Below are 26,765 nucleotides of genomic sequence, written 5' to 3' on the forward strand. Positions count from 1 at the left end.
GCCCATTGCATGTTTACCAGCCAGCCATTGCTTACTTTCACACTTTTGTAAATGGTTATGCTTGTGTTCTACATGCGGCTTATGGTGGGACAATCTTTGGGCACCTTGCTTCATTTGAGACCTGCAGAGCTGACTGAAGTTTCCTACGTGGTGAGATGCCACTACCCAAGCAGACTACGGCGCTGTATACATAGGCCTATATAATGAACTCATCCATTAATGCAGCAGATTTCGTGAAATCTCAGAAGCTCTGCGAGGTTGATCTAGGACAACGCTGGGATGGGCGACCACTGTTCTGTACATATGTATGTTGAACTTCTTTCGCACCGTACGTGACCAACCGTGCTAATCGTAGGTGCGGATGTGTATACCAGGTTGCTCTTCGACGGCTGCCGCGTTGTTGCCCACTGTTGTGACCAGGGCAGGATTAAGGCGCTGAGGGGCCTAAGGCTAATAAGAGGGAAGGGCCTAAGTATGTATTACATTGCACACACAAAAAAACAAATGTATGTATGAAGTCCTCAGATGAATTTACCTTTGTAAAATCAACACATTTATTCAACTCAAGGTGAATTCGTCAAACATAAATCACCCACTACACTTATTTCTTCGAACAAAAATAGTTTTTCCGAGCTCGAGCTGTGGCAGAGTCACGAATGAGGCGATCGTAATTGAACGACACTAAATTACCGATGGCTGCGCTACCGTCGCTCAGCTGTTACTTCAGCATGGCATGGAGGGGCCGACAAAACTACGAGGGCCAAACGCCTGATTAGCCTCTGTGTTAACCCGGCCCGCGCCTGCGTGCGTGCAAGTGCTACACGGGAGCAAGGGGTGGATGAGAAATGTGACGGTAATTCGAATTGTAAATGTTGTTGGGTTTACTCTCCAAGACACAACCGGTGTGCTGAAGTAGTCACCAATTGGCACGTATTGTTCACGTGACAAACCTTACCAAATTGGCTGCGTCGGGGTGGTGGCGGGTTTCACGACGCATTTATCTTTACGCGATCTACCCCCCTACCCCCCCCCAGAAAACGTTATTATGGATAATTGTTTGTCAAAAATGTGAAAAATATTGTTTTTAATTACGACTGAAATAACGAGAAGAGTTATGTTCAAAGATGAGTGCGTGATGGCTTATCGAACTGAAGAGGCGCCGTGCACGCGCGAGTGTAATGTTGACAAACCCCACTGTGTTTACACTCTCTACACAATTCGAATACGATCGTTTTATGCAGCTAATGTATAGAATAGAAATTGTAATAGCCAGTCGTTTATTAGCAAAGTCAGCGTTTCAGTTTTAATATTAGAATATTGGATCGTTTATGTTTGATAAACACCTTCGTAAAATCAAGAGGAGGGAAAGCCATCGCGTTAAGGTTTAGGAATTTGATTCTGAGTGAATTACCGTAACTCGCGGAGATCTTTGGGATAACAAGTAACGCTACATCGACCGCCTTCTGGATTACATCTGCACTCTACAACAGTACGTCGTGAACAGCAGCAGAGCCCCGCACGGCTGTTACGGTAAGTCCTCGCTTAACGCTAGGTCACACCGCGTTTTTGCTATAACGCGTTTCTTGCATTTGGGAACACTTTACACAAGGCCTAACACGCACCGTTCTAACACGGAGCGCGAATTGTTATAACGTGGAATGGCACGCCGTGTAATGCGCCCGTTATAACGTGGAACGGCAGGCTGTATAACGCGCCCGTTATAACGTGGAACGGCACGCCGTATAACGCGCCTGGTTATAACGTGGAACGGCACGCCGTATAAAGCGCCCGTTATAACGTGGAACGGCCCGCTGTATAACGCGCCCGTTATAACGTGGAACGGCACGCGGTATAACGCGCCCGTTATAACGAACGGCAGGCAGTATAACGCGCCCGTTATAACGTGGAACGGCACGCTGTATAACGCGCCCGTTATAACGTGGAACGGCGCGCCGTATAACGCGCCCGTTATAACGTGGAACGGCACGCCGTATAACGCGCCCGTTATAACGTAGAACGGCACGCCGTATAACGCGCCCGATATAACGTGGAACGGCCCGCCGTATAACGCGCCCGTTATAACGTAGAACGGCACGCCGTATAACGCGCCCGATATAACGTGGAACGGCCCGCCGTATAACGCGCCCGTTATAACGTGGAACGGCACGCCGTATAACGCGCCTGGTTATAACGTGGAACGGCGCGCCGTATAACGCGCCCGTTATAACGTAGAACGGCACGCGGTATAACGCGCCCGTTATAACGTGGAACGGCACGCCGTATAACGCGCCCGTTATAACGTAGAACGGCACGCCGTATAACGCGCCCGTTATAACGCGATTTCTGAGCGGTTGAATGCGAACTACTTTCTGTCATTGCGAGCCTGAGCGTAGTGATACAGTGACGCGGCGACGTGCACTCGGTTATTTGTCCCGCCATCTCGCCGTCCGCTCGGCACACCGTGTGATCTCAACAAAACGTTATATTAGTCAAATCTAGTTATAGTCAAATCTAGATTGCCATAGTTATTATTCATGGGGAGAATTGTTTATTTGCTTAGCGAGTCTTTCGCTTGACGCGGCACTTTTTAAGGAACGCATCTACCGCGTTAAACGAGAAGTCGCCGTACGCGTGCAACGCACTCGACTGTGTCGATGCGACTGCGGGAGCAACGATTGGCGACGTCTCTTTTGGAGAAACTCTCCAAGTTGGGAGATGGCGAATGTGCGGTGGCCTCGAATGTGCGGTGCCTGGCGTGGGGTGTAGTCGACATCGCCAACAAGAGGCGGGGGGGGGGAGACAAAGGCGGCCGGGCATGGGTTGCTGTCCACCGCCTCGTGTGCCCTGCCTGCCTGCACAGGTACTGTACCCAGCACTCGCCCCAACAGTCTGTTCAGGCGACGCGGGGGATATTTGTTGCGTCTTGAGGTCACACCGCGTGTGTCACGATGCTGTTCCATGTTGGTGAGTGGGTACATGAAGGGAGGAGCTGCCGTGGTGTGTAAATGGTCAGCACGCGCGGATTTGCAATCCAAAGTTGCCGATCCGGCTCCATCTCCCGGCGATAGCCGCTTGAAACAATGGGGCAGGATTTCTCAAATCGCCCTCTGTCCGTCCAGGAGCATGAATGGGGTGGTAACTGCAACAGTCTACGATCGACAGGTCGTGTGTGGTAACCTGGTGGAGTTAGAGGGTGGATATCCGACCGAGTCTCCACACACGTGTGGAGAACGTCTCAGATTACACCAAATGTCCATTAGAGCAGGGGTCGGAAAACACGAGACACGATGGTCCTTAGTCATGAAGGTCACGAAGCAGTCGTTGATGAGGCATATGCCGCTCCAGAGCCACAGGTTGCTGAATCTTGGCCATGGTGAACTAGACTCCCGTGGTGAACTAGACTCCCATGGTGAACTGGACTCCCATGGTGAACTGGACTTCCATGGTGAACTAGACTCCCATGGTGAACTAGACTCCCGTGGTGAACTAGACTCCCATGGTGAACTGGACTCCCATGGTGAACTGGACTCCCATGGTGAACTGGACTCCCATGGTGAACTGGACTCCCGTGGTGAACTGGACTTCCCTGGTGAATTAGACTCCCATGGTGAACTGGACTCCCGTGGTGAACTAGACTCCCATGGTGAACTAGACTCCCATGGTGAACTAGACTCACATGGTGAACTGGACTCACATGGTGAACTAGACTCCCATGGTGAACTGGACTCCCATGGTGAACTGGACTCCCGTGGTGAACTAGACTCCCATGGTGAACTGGACTCCCGTGGTGAACTGGACTCCCGTGGTGAACTAGACTCCCGTGGTGAACTAGACTCCCGTGGTGAACTGAACTCCCGTGGTGAACTGGACTCCCGTGGTGAACTAGACTCCCATGGTGAACTAGACTCCCATGGTGAACTGGACTTCCATGGTGAACTGGACTCCCGTGGTGAACTAGACTCCCGTGGTGAACTGGACTCCCATGGTGAACTAGACTCCCATGGTGAACTGAACTCCCGTGGTGAACTGGACTCCCGTGGTGAACTAGACTCCCATGGTGAACTGAACTCCCGTGGTGAACTGGACTCCCGTGGTGAACTGAACTCCCACGGTGAACTGAACTCCCGTGGTGAACTGGACTCCCGTGGTGAACTAGACTCCCATGGTGAACTAGACTCCCGTGGTGAACTAGACTCCCGTGGTGAACTGGACTCCCACGCTCAAGGTCGGCAACCAAAACAACAGGAAGAGAAACTTGTTGTTTTTCCCGAATTTCGAGAGCCGCACTGCAGTCCGTAAGCAGCCGCATGCGGCTTCGGATCCGCAAGTTTTGCGGACCCCTGCTCTCGAGGTGCCCTCGTGGAGACCCCGCCGGCCACTGGCGTTTGAAATCGGTTCGGGACGGGCACCTTACCACACCTTTATATTCAGTTTGAGATCGGCGAGTGACGCGTGAAACTTGTCGCAGATTGGGTAAGGAGGAGCATGCCGTGTTGGTTGATGGTTGCGGGAGGGCAAGGTTCAACTATAGCGTGTTAGCATGTTGTGAATGTATCCAGAAACGGGCGGTTCCTGAGCAAGGGATTAAATGTTTGTTGCAACCTTCAACGGTGGTTGTGGTGTGGTGTTCATTTTAATGAAGCGGTAAGGGTAGCGGTTAGCGCTACGCTGCGCTACGAACCTGGCGACCTGAGTTCGATTCCCGCTCACGGCCAACACCGGTGACGATTATCTGAACCGGTCCTGGGCCTGCCCTAGGTCGACTCAGCCTCAAATGAGTACCTGGTGCTGTGTGTAAACATCGCCACTGGGGAGACAAAGGCGGCCGGGCGTGGTGCTGGCCACCCAGTCATTCGTGTGCCGTGCCGGCCTTCGTAGATGCTCGCCAACAGCACTTGCCCCGACAGTCTGTTCAGGGTATACAGGAGATCTTTTTTTTAATTATCAATTGTCATTTATTGTGAAACTCGTGAGAATATAAGGGTAACAGCGTGACACCCAACATCATGCGTGACGATTTCAGAGGTATCGCGACTTTCATGCATTGCCATGGAACAATCCCAGAGGATGATAAATTACATTATTAGAAGATGTCTCGTACATAGCCACCAGATGGCACTGCACGTCACGCCACTTTCAACCGCAGTTTTTCTTATGGTCAACGCTGAATGTTCAGGAGCTGAATGCTCGCCACGAGAGGGCTTCGGGAGAGAGTTCGTGTCGTGTTGCTATTCCTCCTCCCTTGAACGAGCACAGACTACAGTGGTTTACCAAGTGCTCAGTTTTGGTTGCATGGCTTGAATCGTACGTGCCTCCATCTCCATGGGTCTATGTATCGCTATGGTTCTCTGAGTACGTAATTCTGAGTCTCTTACGAGTACGTATCCATGAGTCTCTATGGCTGCGTGTCTCTATGTAGCCACATCTGTCTCCATGTATTTGATTCGGTTTACTAAACGATCCGCAGTTTGGGTTCCGTGGTCACAATCGTACAGTGGATTGTGTTTAACGTAGCTCGATCTCCAAGGGTCTCTATGTCTCTGTATCGCGTTGGATTTCTTATGAGTTCGTATCTCTTGATTATTTTGCTGCGTGTCTCTGAGAAGCCGTTTCTGTCTCCCATGTATTTGATTGGGTTTGCTCATGGCCTATAGTCTGGGTTGCATGGCCACAATCACAACAACAGTACCGGAATGTGGCTTGTTTTATAGTGTTTCCGTGTTTGAAGGTGTCGAGTGCATCAGCCTATTGATGTGATGCGGTCGATGGTTGCACCAGCGTCTTGGAGGAGGAATATCGATAGTCAGGAGGTGCGATGTTTGGGTCTAGAACAGGGGGTCGCCAATCTTTCAAGGAAGAAGAAGAGACATTTTAGTCTTTTTTTGTCTTCGACAACAATAGTTGGAGAGCCGCCATAACACGCAGAGCTACTTAAACACAAACACAGCAGCAGGTATACAGCAGATGACAACACACATTCTCACTTAAACACAGTAGGCCATGGAATAAACTGCCATCTAATTATTTTTAATTCCCCTTCTACGTGACTTTACCGAAAGAACCAAGAATATATAGTCATTAACAGTACAGTTTTACTGTACATTTTGTTGTCACCAAGACATTTCATAGTTACTCATTCCCTGCCATATTTGATGTCATCTTTACGTTTAATTATATTTTAAGATGTATTTATTCTTAAACGGCTTCCCACACGGGGGCAGCCAAAGAGCCGCAAACGGCACCGTAGCCGCAGGTTGCCTACCCCTGGTCTAGAATAAATAATGAGTTTATTCTGAACGTCCGCGTCGTTCCACTCTGTTTGCACAGCAACAGCAGTGTTCTTCCGGATCTGGGTGAGATTCTAGGGATCGTGACAGCAGCACGATCCCAGTTCTGGCCGTGAGATAACTCTTAATAAGGGCCTCAAACTGTACAAATCTGAGGTGAAGCCTAGTGCAGGATCTTTGTGTATTTTATTTATAATTTAGCAGATAAAATACGAGAAAATAATTATTCATGTATGCCCCAATTTTAAAAGCCTGAGAGGTTTCTTGATTCACCTCTGATGAAACTCTTGATTTTATTTTAAAATGCAGTAATTCGAGGATCAGTCATACCCCAACAGCACAAAAGCGCAGAGAGACCAGAATATTAATTTTACGTCCCTTTCCTAGTCTACTGCTGAATGAAGGCTTCCCACACATTTTTCGACATGCAATTTTTTCACTTTATTTTCAGTTTTTCAAGAACATAACCCAAACGTATATTGAGGTGTGCCCGTATAGCCCTTTTCATCCACTACTGGATCAGGGCCCTCCTCACACTGTGGCATTTCAAACAACAAAATGTGGAACGAGCATGCAGCCTTTGTGCAGTATGCAGAAAAACATGCTTTTCCGAAGAAGTGCTTGTGGTCCTCTTGTCTTAGGACATCATCAAAATACATTTTGAGCAAATGTGCAGTGCTCCTGTCGGTTGGTCACGTTTGCTCAAAGGTTATTCCGATGGTGACCTTAAGAGGAATATAAATGCTCCCTCTTCAGAAAATGCTGATGGTTTTTCGATAATGCACAAAGGCCATGTGCTTTTTACACACGTTTGCGTGTTGTTTGAAACGTATGGCTTTACAGCCTGCATTTTTCTGCTCTGATGATGGGAGTTTTCTCATCATATACAGGTTTGGTTACTGTTGGTATTCGCCAAACTGATGGGCCTCATAGTATGGAAGTGGAGGCACTCGCGTAACGGTTTGATTTTTTTAGCAGTGAGCTTTGGTGATGATACTGTTCTGATGAGATCCAATGGGCGCAAAAAACCTGTTCACAGTTGTCTTAACACTGCATCACTGCTGTCAATCACATTTGCTCAATATGTATTTTGATTGTGACCTGAGACAAGAGGACCACAATGCACTTCTGTAGTGTCTTCAACAATGACTCGCACCGACATGTCGTAACAAGTCCCCTGCTTACACTTTATTCACCTGTTCTTGCACTATAACGATCTATATGGTCACATATGTTTAACTTCTCCCCACTCTTATCTACCTTTCACCTCACTTATCCTGCACTCAGCAGCTCTGCTCTCAGCGACTCCGCACACAGCATCCTCACACACAGCGTCTCCGCACACAGCGTCTCCGCACACAGCGTCTTCGCACACAGCGTCTCCGCACACAGCGACTCTGCACACAGCGTCTCCGCACACAGCGTCTCCGCACACAGCAACTCTACATCTCCACCGCTGCCCTCACCTACGCTCCCTCAGACCTGCTCACCCGTCTGTCCCGGGCAGGGGGATCAGCCAACACCCGCCCGGCAAAGGCGTGAGGGTTGAGGTGCTGTTGACGGCTGGAGCTGCAGCGGCGAGATGTCTTCACTCTTCGTCCCCGGCAACAACAACTCCCCCCCGCTCACGCACACACCCTTATATCCCTCTGATAATTGTCCGAGACCACTCGTGCGTCTCTTTAAGCTCTCGCCAGGCTGGCGCCTGTTGGCCCATCAATCAACCCTTGTCTCCCTGGTAACACCTCCGGTATCAACGTGCACAACCGGTCGACCCCGTTTGTGCCTGCTTCGCCCCTTAACAAATGGCGGTTTGTCCGTGCAAACCTCATGTTGCACACGCGCACCTGTTTGCCCTCAGTTTCCCTCGTTAACTGTGCGCACCACGTATTTCACTCCTCTACACTTCTTTAGGAGATACTCATGTGTTCTTGCACAAAGGCTGAGCTTTTTACATATGCGTTTTGCGTGTTGTTTGAAATGTGTTTCCAGCCAGCACTTGATTCTGTTTATAATCAGGTTTTTATCATAATTTACAAATTTGACTGGTCATGAGGGTTGGTTGATCATAGTTTCGTCATGCTGGTCAGTGACGGATGCTGAAGAAAGTGGTTTAGACCTGACTCATTGTAATATTGGTTGTCGTCAGGTTCATAGCGACAGGCAGTCATCGTCATAGTCTATCCCTCGAAATCGAGGATGATTGTCTTCCATAAAAAAGTTGGATTATCTGTGGGTCCAAAGATGGCTCAAGAGACCGATCTGGGATTGACAGATTCTGCCGCAGCTCTGGCACGTGTCCAGAACGAATAGTGTGGGTGGACCTGGGTTACTAAGTCGGCCTGCAGAATGCAAGGGGAAGGCAGCGCAGTAATGTTGCTCATGTCAAATGCACAGTAATGCCTCTTGAAGCTTGAAATCATGACATAGTGTGGTACAAAAATGTTGGCCGAACATGTTAAAAAAGTAAAGAAACAAAAACAACTGGAATATGTTCTCGTGCTAATTATACCAACTGTGCTAATTGCGCTTCACATTCCACATACAATCTTCATGCACAAATCTTAGCACGTGGTCTGCTGGTTATGTATGATCTTAATCCCTCTTTTTTTGGGATAGTGTTATAAAATCGATCTAATTAAAAGTGTACCTCTAAAAACATGTATATATATAATTTAATTCATGAAAGTTATCTGATCGTTAACAAGTTTTGATGCATGACTATTTCCTCCATTTGGCTCTGTCTACCCCTGCTCCCTTTATCTGCCCAGACTGGAGACCTCCCCCCCATGCCTTTGGATGATTCGATCATCTGCCTTGTGCTCTGCTGCTCAGGGCTGTTGTGTTTTACATCTATAGTACGGTACAGTATATTGCATCTACAATTGTAGATCGATTGTTGAAGCACGTCGGACAAACATCTTATAAGTCTGGTGAACCTTTCAGCCTTCCGCTTCTTTTGCATGGTGATGCAGACTCGGATTAATCTGTGCACTAGTCATGTTGACAGTTTTGTTGAATTGTAAATAATATATTGAAGTAAGGAAATTCACATTTCTGCTTCACGTCCATACGGTGCAGGTAATCACGTTCCCACTTGCGTTTGAGCATTGAAAATGTTTGACTTTAAAATAAATAAATCCTAGGCTTCCTTGCATGAGGATTTTCTTCCTGCCATGTGATTGGCTGATGCAGTGACAACAAAACCAACCCGAGCCACCGCTGCCACGCCCCGCAGAGATGCCATCTTACTAGGACGGGTCGGCAACCAAAATAATAATAGCCATTTTCGAATTCGGTATTAAAAAAAAGCTTTATTTCAAGAGCCGCAATGCATGTGAATATGAGCCGGTCGTTAATAAATAATGTGAAGCAGTCCTTAAAGAGCCACAAGTGGTTCCGGAGGCGCAAGTTGCCGATCCCTGTACTAGGACATCAGCATTTATTTTGAAATGTTTTCTCTGAATTCAGTAAAGTCGTTGCCATCGGATTTGTGACACGTTTTATGAGCACTTTCTATCCCCCGGCCCCTGGTTATAAATAAGGGAAATTGTATTGTGTTTGTGTATCCGTCTACGTCTCGTACAAGACATGTAGGAGCTATCAGCGATTCATGGCCCTGACTGCAGCAGCCTTTTATTGCCAGCAATGTCGTGCTGTGGTTAGGCTACCTGTGTGGTAAACCGAGTGGCCTCGTGGTTTATGTGCCAACCCCTGGTTCAGTTTAATAGTATCCAATAATGTCCCTCCAACACATTATCCACTAAGCTAGTGAGGAATTGACATAAGCAGCTGGGTGACTTTTATAAGTGTAGTTCATTGCATGCAGATGGGTGTGTGGCAGTGTATGCCTGGTGAAGGACGCTACTGGGAAGTTGGAGGCAGTCGCCCTCCAACAACAATGGAGCACCAGACGGCTAGAGTGCAGCAAGTAGGCATAGTAAAGGGCGTGGTGCATCTGCCAGTCATCTCAGTGAAACTATGGCACCTGGGTCTGTCCTGTGACGACCTGTCAGCGAGCCTTCGCCACTTCACGTGGCCTCAAAGTGCACCTGGCCTGGCACAAGCGCCGCAATGATGTCACCGCTACTTAATGGTGAATGGAGGCTGTTGGCTATCGTTGGTGACCTGTAACCTGGTGACTTTGTAACAGGTAGACTCCCAAGTATGAAACACATGCACATCAACGGGGCACCTGTAGGGGGCAGCATATCAAGCAGGTTGCTGATTTGTCCCTGAGTTTGGTATCCACGCATGTGTTTCTCCTGTCACTGCAATTCCATCCCAAGCATGACATGGAAAAGTAAAATTTTTGACACGTTAAAAGTACTGTACTAGCTGTGTACTGATTTCTACAGGCACCTCATTCCCCTTTATCATTAGTGGAGATTATTCCAAATTCACCAACCACATCTCCACAAAGTGCTGGATTACAAGCATGTACCCTGCCGTGTCTTACAGACTTTTGTGACAAAATTGTATGTTTCTGAAAAACTAGACACGACTTGGTTTGTAGCATCACACCAATTAAAATTCCACATCACACACATTGCTTTGTTGTTAACGTGTATTGCTTGTTTATTTACATTATACAATCCACGTCATTGCAACATAGGTATGGAAAGGTCTAAACTATAGAGTGCATGTTTTTGTTTATAAATAGCATGATTATGCAATCGTCTGTGACTATTTAGCAGTGAAAATATTCAGAGCTTCCTCTTGGCCAGTTTCCACAAACTGAAGTATGTACGTTGCATTTTCTTTAAAACGTATATATTTTTTTATTTATGAACATAGACATGCACACTTATCTCTGTTATATACAGTATTTACATTCCACACATGCATCCTCGGCATTTACATACAACATGCAGTGTGGCGTGCGCATAATTCCACAGTAGTAAACAGCCTTGGTTGAGAATTTCTCCCTTACATGTGAATATGGAGTTTATACCACTGGCACAAGGAAACACAATTTTACATGCAGTCTTAAGCGATAAGTTTTGCGAGCATGTGATGTCTTATCACTGCATAAAATATCTCGCCTTGGGTGCACAAATTCAGTTCCCCTTCCAGCCTGGTTCTATCGTCGCAGCTTGCACTCGTGATTTTAAATACAGAGATACCTTGACTTTCGTCGCTTCGCTCTTTTGGCCGTTTCCAATTCTAACCACATTTCAAATTTCATCCACGCGCTTTCCTCGTTCGTCCAATTTCATCCCAAACTTTCCACGACGTTCGTGCCACGCGCCATCTTTTTCGTTCAGTCTTTGAATAGAAGTTGTTCAGTGAGCATCTCTTCTATTTGTTTTTATTCACGTTATTAATACTGTACTTCTGTGATTATACTATAAACAATTCATAGCTATTTATGTGATAACAGTATAATACTACAGTTTTCATAGTTATTTTCGTGATTATAGAACACGTGTACAGTATTCATGCTGTGCTTATTTTTGTGATTACTGTAAAATACTTATTTTTGTGCTTTAATGTATTCATAATGGGTCCTAAGTGTGGTGATAGCAAAGTAAAACAACCCATAAGGCTCTCAATTTGCAAGAAAAGCTTGGCATAATCAAACTTAACGAGCAAGGCTAAATAAAGGCTCTGCTTTGACATTCGTTCATTTTTGACATTCGTCCATGCTCTGGTTCCTAACCAGACGAAAGTTCAAGGTATTGCTGTAAATTTCTTTTGTTACAGAGCAGTGATCGGTAGCGCCTCCAGTGGCTGGAATGGAGACGTTAACACATTGCATATATTCTTACTTGATGCACGTTTCATGAGCTGAAGAATTGATGTCAATTGATGCATCGTTCACCCTTGATAGCTACTGCATAAGCTATCCACTGTATTCGCTAATGCACCAACTCTGAGCTGATAATCTCTGTGGCTTCCTGGAGGGTTATTGCCTCTGGCACAGATTTGCTGACTGGCTGTGTGGCGAGGAAGGCAATAGGTTGTACAGTTATCTCCAAATCGGGTGTAAACAAATGACACCCTACAACTTTACAACCTACTACCTCACCTCACCGACACAACAGTGACCACCGATGACAACAGCAGCATTCATTACCCTGGTGTAGCCAGCAGACGGGGAGCCATGTGCCACCCAAGTAGACACAGGTAGATCGCAGAGGTCAAAACTCGGCCCCTTTCATTTCTCAAGCATGGCGTTGGCAAAAAGGAGCAGCATCGTTAAAACATTTGTGGTGGCATTTTGCCAATCGCATCTGGTTCACACCTCCGATTAGTACGGTTGGCTACGGATGGTGCGAAAGAAGTTCAACATTACATTATGATTTGTAGGTGCACATGAAACAAGTAAAGATGCAGTCAGGCAGTTGCTTGTTCACACAATTGCTGGTAGAAGGGTGTCCACTAGAGGAACTTTTTGAGAGGCCCTCGAGAGAATATATGGAGTATTATTACGTGCCCACTTTACCCCACCACACATGACCAACCTACCGAGATACTAACTATGGTATACACATGTATGGATGTTGAACCTCTTTCACACTGTACGTAGCCAACTACTAATCTGAGGTGGAGAGAGGTGGGGCGGATTTTAAACATCTTGCCCAGGTCCAGCGTGCTAACTTACATTATGGCAACATCCAATTACAATTAACCATCACATTAATTTAGCTATTTGACATTTGTTTAAGCTATTGGTGCTACTGCCACCAGTTATAGAGTGCAGCACTATCACGAACAGGAGAGTGATGCATTCCTCATGCAACAGATCCACAATGAGAGAAGATTATGGGCTTTATCTAGTGTCTATTCATGTGTTCTTTAACAAGGTGAGAGGGCCCAATTGAGATCCTTTCATTGTCTATTGCAAAAGACAGAAAACATTAACTGAGCAATGTGGGATATTCTGCAGTTCAGCATGGGTTGTGGACTGATAGCAGAGAACAAATATATATTTTTAAAAAATTCACACAGTCTATGACATCACTTATAGCGTGGATGTACGCTTCGGGTAATTTTATGCAAGAATTACCATGCAGCTTGGGAAATTGGAACATCGAGTTCATGCAAACCCATTAAGTGGCGAGCAAGCTGACCACAGTTAATTGGCCCCATTGAATGAACTATAAATTATCATGAATACATGAGCAATGAACAACAGGTGCCCTGCTTGGGGAAACTCTCAATCTATGCAATGATTTATTAATCATGACAGTAGGGCCAGTGTTGTCAGTTTGCACTCGTGACCCTTTTTGTAATTGCCTTTGATAAACATTCCAAGTTATGTATTTATGCAGTTTTTACAAGCCTCAGCATTGTTGGGGACAAAAATCATTTTTAATGTATTTGTTTAACGTGATGTCTATATGCTCCCTGCTGCATAAACCATTGTGGGCTATGCAGTACTAATATTCGTATTGTTTATTTGTATTATTACAATTGTTTTCCCAGGAGAGCCTCACTCGGTCTCAAGACTTTTTCAGGAGGGTCTTGTCGAGTTTTCACAGTAGTGGGACGATATTGCTGCGATGTGTAACCCCAATTGAGTAATAGGGTTTGGGATGTTTAACCATTTTGTGTTTTTTTTTCTTCCAGAAAACCAGGATTCGGAGCAAACCCATGCAGAACAAGGGCAGAAAATGCAAACTCCACGGAGAAAAGCATTACCATAGGAACCTTTAGATTAATTTAACCTCTTAAGTCTTGTTCCAGTCAATATGCAGCGATTATATACTTCCTGTTCGTTTTCCAAATGTACCTCTGCAGTTTCTCTGTTGCCTGTAATATAGTAAGCTTTAAGCATTCATACAATTTTTGGCAATACATATTCACATTTTTTACAGCAAGTATCAAAGTACAGTAAAACCTTGGATTGCGAGCATAATTCGTTCCGGAAACGTGTTTGTAATCCAAAGCACTCGTATATCAAAGCACTCGTATATCAGTTGTGATCACGTGACGCTCAGCAGACAAAGCGTATATACGTACTACTCGTATTGCAAGACCCTCGCTCGTTTATCAAATTAATATTTCTTTAAAAAAATTGCTCGTCTTTGAAAACACTCGCAGACCAAGTTACTCGCAATCCAAGGTTTTACTGTATTAAACTCTGTGCATCTTTCGTGTAAATTTAAAGGCAAAGACGCAGCCCTGCAAATTCTTGCTCACACCAACTGCTGGCGAAAGGGACTTCACTAGAGGGAGTTCTGGAGAACTCTTGGAAGTAATTTGGTCTACTCTTCCATGTTAGCAAGACATCTTGGGAAAGGTGGGAGTCCTCACGCTTTACCCCACCATCGACAGATGCGAGGGGATTCAAGACACTTGCACCATAGTTTAAGCTGCTGTACCAGGAGATCAAACTGGCGACCTTTGGATTGTAAGTAGATGTACTGGCCATTGCGCTACGGCATCATCCTGATGCTTCATGTAAATGTTCTTTATCAATAAACGACTTAAACATTCAGGGGAATTATATGCCATAATGATGATCTTTCTGTTATGCCCATAGGTAGTAGTTTGCTGTTAGAATACTGCCATTACTGTTTTGTGAATGCAAACACCACCAGTTCACGGATGTGTAATATCCCTTTTGGGGAAGTCAACCAACCAGGTGGATGTTGTACGTGGTAAGTTTGTTGCCACGGTGACATAGTCCAATCAGTCAAGGCAATACAGTACTGCACTTGTCATAATCTCTTTTGTTAGAAATAATTAACTTCACAGTTTAATAATAGGTATTTGTTCCCTTTTTTCTGGCAACAAAACTGACACCTTTTTACGAGGATTCATGTCTGCATTAACCAAAATACCTGCAGTCAAAATGCAAACAAAAACCATACTATGATAATATGTGCATTGTCCTTGAAACTGATTGGTCCATACCAAGGGACGGCTTTCTTTTGAGCCTCGACCCAATTGGTGCTCGACCAGATTACGCCAGTTTTAAACTGTCATGGAGAGATGTATGCTTGTAATTACATTAAGAGCCAGAAAGAGGAACGTGTAGATTAGGCTAATGACATGATTGAAACTGTTAGGAAATGTAAATGGGCCTGGAAAGGACATGCTGCTGGAAGGAATGATGGCCGGTGGTTAAGAATAATAAAAGTAGTGGCAGCCAGGGAATGGAACGCTTGTGAGAGGATGTTCACCGAAAGAGATTGAGCGATGTAATCGGCTCGTGTACAGGTGGTAATGTGGGTTATTATTAACATCGTGGAGTCGCAAAAGATGGTGTCAGCTTGGGGGGAGCCCTTCATCCAGCAATGACCATGGCTTAGGATGATGCGTGTGTGTGTGTGTGTGGCCATGTGCTGTGCTGCACACCAGAACCTGGTGCTACGGCGGCGTTTGGTGGATCGTAAAGAAACTCCTATGTGCTTGGGACATCCGGCTGCAGGGCTACCTGGTACCAAGAGAAAGCAGCACCGCAAGTAGGTTTCTCACCAATACGTATTGATCATCACCTTGCGTGTGTGTGTTTTCACTTCACGTGTTTTTTCTTTACAAAAACGTACAGTATTGGCTGGATCCTCATCGCAACATGTTATTGTGAATTATTTGAGGCTTCCCTGTGTAAAGTGCAATTATTTCTAGTCATAATTCATAAAAAATTAACACCGTGTACTGATTGAGACAAAAAATTTGGCAAAAATGTCTTCGCACAAAGGCACTATAATACATGTCTCATAATTTGTTTATAATTTCATTTTATAAATATTTCCATTGTAACCTCAGTACCTCATAAGCAACAATTTAACGTTTACAATCGACTCTTATGAAAACAATACATCAAATTAATCCTGTGCATTAGAGTATAATATGTAAATCTATGCAAATTCTATGCAAGTGATTTGCACATGTTACATTTAGGCTACTAAAGAAAATGAGACAAAACAAGTGAAGCAATCTACACGTGATCGTAAAATGAGACAAAAAATATTAGATAATTTTTTTGAAGTTATGACCATTAGAATCATGGGTTGGGGTGGATCTAAATACTTACATTCCGACTGCAGTAGTTAAAACGTACAGTCATGCCATAGGGAACAAATGCACCTTACAACACAGTTTTGGATTTATATAGTGCCCAATGACAAATTCATCTCAACACGCTGTCTTGAGATGCCAAAATATAATTTCCTTATTGATTCTCATGGCCTTTTGTAAAATGTGCGCCGAGGCTTCCTTTGCAAACCAATATCTTTGTATGGCTTATTACAATTTCACCCACACTGTCCGCACTCTGCTCAGATCTCTGAAGCTTAAGCAGCATTGAGCCTAGATAGCACTTGGATGGGCAACCACTGTGCACCACCAACGTAGTCATAGGTGGCTGCAGAGCTGTGCTACGTTGTAGGCAGCAGAGGACATGGCGGGAACAATCCGTTGTATTGCACTTCTCGGCTCCGCACATACATGCCTTGCAGCTTTAGCAATCCAGCAACTGACCAGCTTTGAAATACGGCTAGATAATCCCCGCGATCCACGCGGTGTGGCAAGGCCCTCTCCCAGCAGTAGCTTCACAAAAGTACTGTACATGTACATAAGCATTTCAGAGTTTACGTTATTAAAATACCAATTCATCCAACACTGACCATCTCGGTGTGTCCGATTGGCCTGGGTGTGACAGTATTCTACCAAAATTTAGGTTAGCTCCGTGTTGTCACACACTGTCATCACACAGATGCATTACCATTGTGACTACTGTTTGATAATGCTCGGATAATTAATGTGTTTTGATCTATCTTCATAGCAGTGGTTGTGTAACTACTAAATACAAGTAGTGTGCTGCTGCATTAGTTATCTACAGTCTTTTTATTTCTCTCTCTATAGAGTATGTCCTTCTCAAATGTGTTGGTGATCCTGACCTTCCATTTTCCTTAGTCCATGATATTACTAAATAACTATGCATTAGATACTCCCAGTTGCATAAGATTGTTCAAATTTCTTACTTACTTAAATTCTGTCTTCCCCAGCTTTGTGTACCTATCATTTCACCAGATATATTTTTAATTAATTATAGCATCTATGAAGTGTGTTCAAAAAGGGCAGAATAAAACTATTGTTTTATCTCCCAGTCGGCCACTTGTGGTATAAGATTGTTAGCTCAAAATAGTGTGAAATTAAATTAATTGTTTTTGTTCCACATAGAAGTGATGTGCTATGCATGGCTACATTTCGTAATTTTACGAGACAGATTTATTTAGAATAGCATTATTTTAAAAGTCGCTTGAAGCTTAAAGCACTCTATAGGAACAAAGTAACTCTCCAAGAATCTAATGGGACATTTAAGTGACCAAATCGAACTTTACAATTAATTCTTAATTGATTATTAATGTACTGGTACATTTTCTTCAACTGATATTTGATCCACGATTGAAAACGATATCTAATGCCTGGGCATCTGGCTAAATGACCATCTACATTGTAACATACCTAATACTAAACTTTATAACGAAATTAAACTGACGTTAAGGCTCTTGAAATGTTTTTTTTTTAACTACTTAGGACCAACTTGGTGTTGTCTCTGTTTCCACATCAAAGTGTGAAGGTTCAGTTTAGCAGACTGTTTTGTCTACTCCATGCAACGTTCAACCACCATTCTGCAAGTCACAACATAACTATTTCGGCTTCTTCCTTCATACTGGTTAACCTTCAAATTCCTTCCCATCATCACTTTTCCCAAGCACTCAGGGAGTGTTTTATCAAGTGATGCTTTGGGACATTTGTCCAATTTTTTACTCAGTTTCCTTGCTTATGAGAAACCAAAACATTACACAAAGAGTATTACACAGAGACTACCATTGCACACAGAGGGTTGACACTCAAAATTTTGTATAGATAGGTCACCAACCTACTTCATGTACTGCCATTACTAGGTGCCCCCATAGCCCAACAGATGGGGTGTTTGACATACAGGGCGATGCCTGTCTAATCAACTAGCCCTGCATTTTTTTATTTAAAGCTTTCGTGACTGCAGGGATTCATATTCTTGGTTCTTTTGGTAAAGTCTACGCGACTTTACCGAAAGAACCAAGAATATGTAGCCGGCATTATTAAGATCATCCCTAATATATTAATAGTCATTCATTATTACCAAGCAAACTACATTTTTGTTTTTCTCAAATGCATTCCATTTTAACTTGTAACAAATAATTTTTATGGATTGACAAATTATAGGTTTGCATTCCACTGTTTGCAATATTTAAACAATCTGACAATAACATGTCCAGCATCGTGAATACATATATACTTAAAAATGTGATTCACAGCAAAAAAAGTCAGTAAAGTATGCTTTTTAATGAAATGCTATTAATCAAAATAAGCAATAGGTCGATTAATTGAAAAAATATCTGTCAAGAAATATCAACATGCCAAATAAGTAAATGAAATAAACATAGGAGTAAATGCTTATCTTAACGTACTTATTACACACATTCATTTGAAATGTTATGCACGAGATAAAATAACCGAAGTTGACAAACACAACAGAGTAATCTGTTCAGACTGGTAGTGAGTGGCAAGTCTACAAACCGATGTTTTTTATGGTAATCGTCCAAAGAAATGGATCTCAACCAAACACACCGCATAACACAATACCTCCAAAGCATTTTTCTTGACGATTGGTGATTCTCTGGGCATGCAGCCGTGGTGTGGCTTGTGAGTACAGTACTGAGGCTCATCTGTGGTGCAATTGTCATGGCTGTAGTCTGGCGCCCTGCGGTGTGTGGCAGGCTGAAGTCTGGATCGTAACTCTGGCTTGATTCGTTGTTTAGTCGTGGCTTGGGCAAGACAGTAGATTGTACAGTTATCTCCTGAACGGGGTCACACTCCCCAAACTATACAACCTACTACCTCATCCCACGCGCACGTGCACCCCCAGCCACTGCCGCCATCGCTTCTGCAAACCATTTACTGCTGAGCAAAAACACATGGAATAAAAACTACAGACTTCATACAGTATACAAGGCAGTAACAAATTACTATGTTAAAGTACTCGAAGGCACAACATTCGTTTAGCGCCGTTTCTGCATGAACCAGAAGCCATATATACATTAAAAAAGTACTGAACTGCAACATAGGGCAGTGTACTGTATGTACATACTGTACATCATCAAAGCCAGTTCTATTGACACAACGTATTTACCAGACATACAAGGGCAATGTTTCTAATCAAATCATATCTCCTTCCCATGACGATACATTAATGAGATTTTTAAAATATATATGTATAAACATGCCAATGACCGTAACTTTGTTGGCGCCAACATTTTTTCGTTGCCCCACTAGCATACAGGCTGCGCGTAAGTAGCCCAAATTTTTGGGTGAAGTCCAGCCATTGTGTTCGGTGCCAGCTCGTGCAAGCGGCAAAACAGCGGCACGTTTCAGACGACGGGAGTATAGCGCTAACTGATTGAGTTGGGGCCTTCCTCCGATGTTAGAAAGTCCGTTTTTTCCCCCCGAAGGCGTTGAGGCGACGCTTGCCCTGGATGGTAGGCCGGGAAACCCCAGAGCAGTGGCTCGCAAGGCAGGGCCCGCCATTCGCTCAAAAAATGGAGCGCTCCATATCCCTCCATACTGTTTCACTGCTCATACTGTGGCATGCAACTAACGTCAGCAACAGGACGTAGAAGGCTGCCGGTTTTTACTCGGGCCATGCTTATTCTCTCAGGTTTGACGATAACATTGTTCAAATATCAGCGCTGCACCCGATCAGGTTTTGCCAACATTTAGGGACGGCTAAAATGTTTATTTTTGTTTTAAAATGTAATATTTCAATAATCCTCATGCACATATAACAAATTGGCACCAATCTGGTCTGAAATACAATGGCATCTTCCAAACACCCTATAATGTATACATACTTGTTGATTTTTAGCACCGTCTATTAAGATATAGCCTTTTTCATTGCACATCTAATGTATGATTTACACGGCAAAGCGGTTGAATTTACATGCAAACAAAATGAAGCTACACAACTCTTAATATATTGGGAGTTAAAAAGTACAAAACTAAGCATGTTTAAAAAGTAATTGATGGCAAATTGCAGTAGTTAGCATGCATAACCGTACTAATGCAGCTTCATAATGTAACCGAATGAATGACTTGTCACAGATAAAAGAACAGTATAAAATACAACACTCTCACCGCGGAACAAAATGGCCGAACAGCATGTCCACCGCCATTTTCGGTGCCAACAGTGGCGTTTTTCGCGAGGAGTAATCGAATCGGAACACGTACACAAATACATTAACCTGTGTTTTTGTTTGTGCCAATAAATAATAACAACGACGTGACGGCACATGCCAAAACGTATTAACAGTTAACGAGAATCCATCGTTTCGAATTCTAATAAAACAAGGCTATTGGCACCGCTGCTCAAATCACAATGCGCCCTTTGTAAACCGCAAATGTTTCGCAATGAGTGAAAAGATGAAAAAATCAAAGGCTCATCTACCCTCTCTCATCACTAATGTTAAACGTAAAGCATCTCAAATGGAGCGCGTTTAAGAATCCACTTGTTCCAACCTGGACCTGAGAGAGGGCGAGTCCTCCGAAGATCCAAATGGCACACTGCGGATGGCTTTCGTGTTACCTTCTCTTTATGGACAAAGATGGCGGCTCCCTCTGCATTGCGAGTACTGCCGCGCTCCACTCCTTGTGGCCGAGGACAACAACTTTGGCAGTGAAAAGAGTGGCCCGGGCACACGACAGTGCAATGGACCCTGCGCAATGCTCGCACGTTCCAAATCGGGCTGTGTTTAACACATGACAAAAGTACACGGCTAGACCAGTCCAAAGATTTCTTGTAAAACAACGCCCCTCGCGATTCCAGTGGCAAATCGCCAACCACGTTACCGCGAACTTAGGCCGAACGCCCTCCTGACTGTACGACGAGAAAATTGTGCATCAGATAATCGCACAGAGGTCCAATTAACGTCGCACAATTAGAGTTGACAATATTTCTTGAAATGAGGGAGAAAATAAAAGCGCTTAAACAAAACAATTCTGTCCACATTTGCTCGTGCTTTGGTACACTTTGTAGCGCTGCTACACAATTCAGAACTCACAGCAATGGCTGGCTTTGAAATCTGCAGCTCCAGTGCGAAACATTGAGTCAGTCCTTGCTAAACAATCTGAACAAAATTCGTCGCAAACGCCGTCCTTTCTAAAAAAAAAGCAACATCACCGATAAACTTTGGATGACTTTTTTATATCTCTACCCCCTCCCCCTTTCCCTCTCTAAACAGGGGTGCTATGTTTAGCTGTGCGGCCTGGGCACATGCTTAGCCTGGCTGTGAATGAGAAGCATTTTACAGCGGAGGGGATGAGCGCTATGTCTCGAGCATGCTAATAAAACCTTGTGTGGCCAACAAGTGCTGAGGCAGGCTGGTCGGGCCGTATTTACTGTACTATCTGACACTACACCTGTGATGCCGCAGGCTGGCTTCACTGACATTGCATCAGTGTGTGTATGATACACGAAGCACATTTTTACAGCCTCTAGTATGCATACATTAACGCGCACGACGATGTCGCTTATACTCCCAACAAATAAGCGTCACTTTTCAAATTTTCATTTGTTTTTATTTTTAACAGCACTGCCGTACCCAAATAGTGCTGCAGGTTCTCTTGGCAAGGAATTTACACGAATGATCAGCTAAGGGCGTGGATAAATGAACACATTGACAGGCATTTTAGGCTTTGCCCTTTAGAAATGCCCTAAACGAGAACATGCCATTTATACGTATATGTTTTATACTTCGTAATGTATGAAATATCTGTGTACTGTACAATTAAAAGTTTATACTTGAGACCATGTGGCTCAAAAAGTGCAGGTCCAAGGTAATGGCGCTGAAATATACATGCTTGCACATTAGTACGGCCGCGCTACGAGATGAGTAAACAATGCGATTGGTGCCACAATTTTCCAAATGCGCCAAATGTTGCATCCCGCGGTGGCGCAGAAAAGCGGCCGTGAAGTTTACAGGAATCCATGAGCCTATACATCGTTATATACAGTAATTTGGTACAGTAATTTTCAAGCAGGGTTTATTGGAACGCTGTTCCCTCCCCCTGTAATCCGCTCGTAGCTGGCACGCAGACACAATCGCGCTACAGTACGCGTAAAATCATATTCCCGTACCCCTAGGCACTGTCTGCGAGCAGACAATACTTACAAAGCTGGTCTGCCACCGTCCATCTTTCAAGAAAGAATGGGGAATGGAAAAAAACAACAAAGCAAGAAATAAAAAAACTCCCCCCCCCTCCTTTTACCCCCCCCCCCCCCCTCACGAAACCCAGAATGCATTTTCTTTAGAAACTTCTTTTAGGCAAAAGCTGACGTTGCCGGCGAGTTGGCAGCGATCCCAAAGTCTCCTCCGGGGGAAAACAAGGCCCAGGGCTGGGAGTCTTTGGCCCAGCCTGACCAAATCCAGGCAGCAACTGCCTGAGTTAATGTACTCTCCCCATTCCCCGTTCAAAAGTATTACTGTTGGTAAACAGCAGGCTGAGAGAGGATGAAAAAAACCTAAGGTGTAGGATGCTTTTACTTGACAAGGTGGCATACGTTACAAATTTAAGGTGCCGCTCGCTGTTGGCACATTGCTGACTTTGCACAGAACGACTGAACGGCGTGGATCAACATGGTGCTTTTTAAATTTTGCTCTGTGATGTTTGCATATACAGGTTAGTCATACCAAAGTACAGTATTCATTTTTTACTTGTCTGTTTTTTTAAGGGGAATTTCCTGAAATGACTAAACAAAGTTTCCCTCCAGCCAAAGAGATGCACCGCGCATAACTGTGAGAAACGATGTACAGGACACGATTTTTTTGCAAACCTGACATTTAAGTGTGTAATAATTGTAGCAGAGAGTTTGTGATATCGATGGTGATTTATTATATTAGATTTTTTTTGTTACTCTGCAAAAAAAACAGTGCCACATCTTGGCACGGAGCCATGGCAGTTTAACACTTTTTTAAATAATATACTTGGCCAGCTTTCATGCTTTAGAGAGCACACAGCAAGCAGCATGTTATTAAACTGGTCCCTTCTGCATCAGCTAACGATGTTGCAAAATATGTTTTAAGACCAGGATTTGTTAAATAGTATTACTGGGTTTTTTTGTTTACACAATGTGGTACAGTATTGATTTTAGGATAATAATTAGCACATGGATCAAGCCTTTGCATGCAAACTAGATGTAAAATATCTTCTATAACTAACTTTATTGTAAAAAAACATATCTCGTGTGTTACACTGCCAGCAATTGTAAAACGTCACCATACTCACGTTTTCATCATTATAATTGGTGATCTATCATGTGTGTGGTAGTCTATGACCTTTAGATTACTAACGCACATATTCCTAACCTTTGTCGTTATAAAACTCGTACACCTACCCGCGGAGATCATTGATAGAGTATCAGGTTTTTCAAAATCTATATAAATATTCTCCACATGTAGACGGAAGAATGCGCATTGTACATTAATATTCCCCACATGCGAGTATGTGTTTTAGCAACTGTGCATAAAAAAGTGTTGTGCTGTACTATGCTCCTGCGTTTATGCTCCCTGCCTTCACTAACATGCACTGAACAGTGTTGAAGTAAAGTGAAATAACCCCCACGACCTGCATGCCATGAGGAGACCCTCATCCAGCATTGGATTAACACAAGGGCGGAACATGTGCATATGGAGCCTGGCATGTGCGTAATCGGAGTTTCAGGTCCATCGACAAATAGATTATAATATTGTTTGGCTGGGAACTTCGTGTACTGTATATAATATTTTATAAAAGTGATTTTAAGTCCATTTCAATCAGCCAAACGATTCTTCATATGTTTTTCACAGTAGCCAAACCAGGTGTAGTTAATAGAGTTAAAGCGAACTCCATGGACAATTGCCATTCAATGAACCATGTAAGCCCTACCTGATGTGTGCAATCTGGACAATGTGGATCAACTTATCGTACACTGTATAAGGGTATGTGCGTGCAAGCTTTCCATTTTTCCCCTCACTATATACTTTGCATGTGTGCTTTCTTTATATATGCCATGCATTACCATGCAGCAGTTTATTTTTTGCCAATAGTAAAAGGCACATTTTGCTCAGCATGGAGGCGTCTTAGTCGGCATCTGCAGCGAGGGAAAAAAGTATTTGATCCCCTGCTGATTTTGTACGTTTGCCCACTGACAAAGAAATGATCAGTCTATAATTTTAATGGTAGGTTTATTTGAACAGTGAGAGACAGAATAACAACAAAAAATCCAGAAAAACGCATGTCAAAAATGTTATAAAATGATTTGCATTTTAATGAGGGAAATAAGTATTTGACCCCTCTGCAAAACATTACTTAGTACTTGGTGGCAAAACCCTTGTTGGCAATCACAGAGGTCAGACGTTTCTTGTAGTTGGCCACCAGGTTTGCACACATCTCAGGAGGGATTTTGTCCCACTCCTCTTTGCAGATCTTCTCCAAGTCATTAAGGTTTCGAGGCTGACGTTTGGCAACTCGAACCTTCAGCTCCCTCCACATTTTCTATGGGATTAAGGTCTGGAGACTGGCTAGGCCACTCCAGGACCTTAATGTGCTTCTTCTTGAGCCACTCCTTTGTTGCCTTGGCCGTGTGTTTTGGGTCATTGTCATGCTGGAATACCCATCCACGGCCCATTTTCAATGCCCTGGCTGAGGGAAGGAGGTTCTCACCCAAGATTTGACGGTACATGGCCCCGTCCATCGTCCCTTTGATGCGGTGAAGTTGTCCTGTCTCCTTAGCAGAAAAACACCCCCAAAGCATAATGTTTCCACCTCCATGTTTGACGGTGGGGATGGTGTTCTTGGGGTCATAGGCAGCATTCCTCCTCCAAACACGGCGAGTTGAGTTGATGCCAAAGAGCTCAATTTTGGTCTCATCTGACCACAACACTTTCACCCAGTTGTCCTCTGAATCATTCAGATGTTCATTGGCAAACTTCAGACGGGCATGTATATGTGCTTTCTTGAGCAGGGGGACCTTGCGGGCGCTGCAGGATTTCAGTCCTTCACGGCGTAGTGTGTTACCAATTGTTTTATTGGTGACTATAGTCCCAGCTGCCTTGAGATCATTGACAAGATCCTCCCGTATAGTTCTGGGCTGATTCTTCACCGTTCTCATGATCATTGCAACTCCACGAGGTGAGATCTTGCATGGAGCCCCAGGCCGAGGGAGATTGACAGTTCTTTTGTGTTTCTTCCATTTGCGAATAATCGCACCAACTGTTGTCACCTTCTCACCAAGCTGCTGGGCAATGGTCTTGTAGCCCATTCCAGCCTTGTGTAGGTCTACGATTTTGTCCCTGACATCCTTGGAGAGCTCTTTGGTCTTGGCCATGGTGGAGAGTTGGGAATCTGATTGATTGCTTCTGTGGACAGGTGTCTTTTATACAGGTAACAAGCTGAGATTAGGAGCACTCCCTTTAAGAGTGTGCTCCTAATCTCAGCTCGTTACCTGTATAAAAGACACCTGGGAGCCAGAAATCTTTCTGATTGAGAGGGGGTCAAATACTTGTTTCCCTCATTAAAATGCAAATAAATTCATAACATTTCTGACATGCGTTTTTCTGGATGTTTTTGTTGTTATTCTGTCTCTCACTGTTCAAATCAACCTACCATTAAAATTATAGACTAATCATTTCTTTGTCAGTGGGCAAACGTACAAAATCAGCAGGGGATCAAATACTTTTTTCTCTCACTGTAGGTAAGGCACGATTATTCTTACAATCCTGTAATAATGTGAGTTTTAATCCAGTGATTGCATGTATTACAATTGTCAACTTTGGCCCATATTGCAAATACAACATTTGCGTTAATATCGAATACCAAAGTTGCTGTTTTGTCTATATTTGCTGCACATAGGTAGGACTCTAAACTAAACTCTGAACTTTAAACAATTTTTAATATTACCAGGTAAAGCCCACTGACCTATACAGCTCTTTTTCAGAAGGGACCTGGCCACAAATGATAGCCCAACAAAGTGGCTTATCGCGTGGGGATTTATAGCAACCAAATATTTTAAATACGTGTTGATTCTAAATGTGGCGGGAAAAACCGTAACACCCGGAGAAAAATCCACGCGACCACGGGGAGAACATGCAGACTTTAAATATACAGGCATTAGGGTCGGGGTCGAATCCACGACCTCATGTATACCAGGCGAGGTAGTTAATATCTCGCCACCGCAAATCAAACCCACCAATCCCATGCAATCAGCTGTTCATTAACTAGAGTGCTCATCACAAAGTAAATCATTCATGCAGCACACCCACAACAGTACAGCAACAAAGGTTCTGAGGATGGTTAAAACTTATGGAGGAGAGACATTTGAGTTATGCAATTTATTTTACATTAATATGATACAACATTTTTTTTGTCACTTCTAACAAATATACCACACTGTACTACGGCAGAACTCCTTGTTAGTGGCAATGTCTTTTGTAATATTGTATATGC

The 26,765-nt window shown here is 44.0% G+C and overlaps 1 protein-coding gene across 3 annotated transcripts in view; it reads left to right on the forward strand.

Moving 5' to 3' along the window:
* Positions 1–1,148: 1,148 nt before the first annotated feature.
* The window catches only part of LOC116942302 (ninjurin-1-like), a 65,002-nt gene continuing 39,385 nt past the window's right edge, over positions 1,149–26,765 (forward strand). For 2 of the 3 annotated variants that reach the window (XM_076067107.1, XM_076067108.1), the window contains exons 1-2: positions 1,149–1,530; positions 9,059–15,703. The gene's annotated coding sequence lies outside the window, so the exon portion shown is untranslated. The remainder of the gene's footprint in view (positions 1,531–9,058; positions 15,704–26,765) is intronic. The other variant, XR_012941703.1, reaches the window with a different exon arrangement.

This window comes from Petromyzon marinus, chromosome 14 (genome assembly GCF_048934315.1).
Source record: "Petromyzon marinus isolate PM22_M1 ecotype Great Lakes invasive population chromosome 14, UKy_Petmar_22M1.pri1.0, whole genome shotgun sequence".
NCBI lineage: Eukaryota > Metazoa > Chordata > Hyperoartia > Petromyzontiformes > Petromyzontidae > Petromyzon > Petromyzon marinus.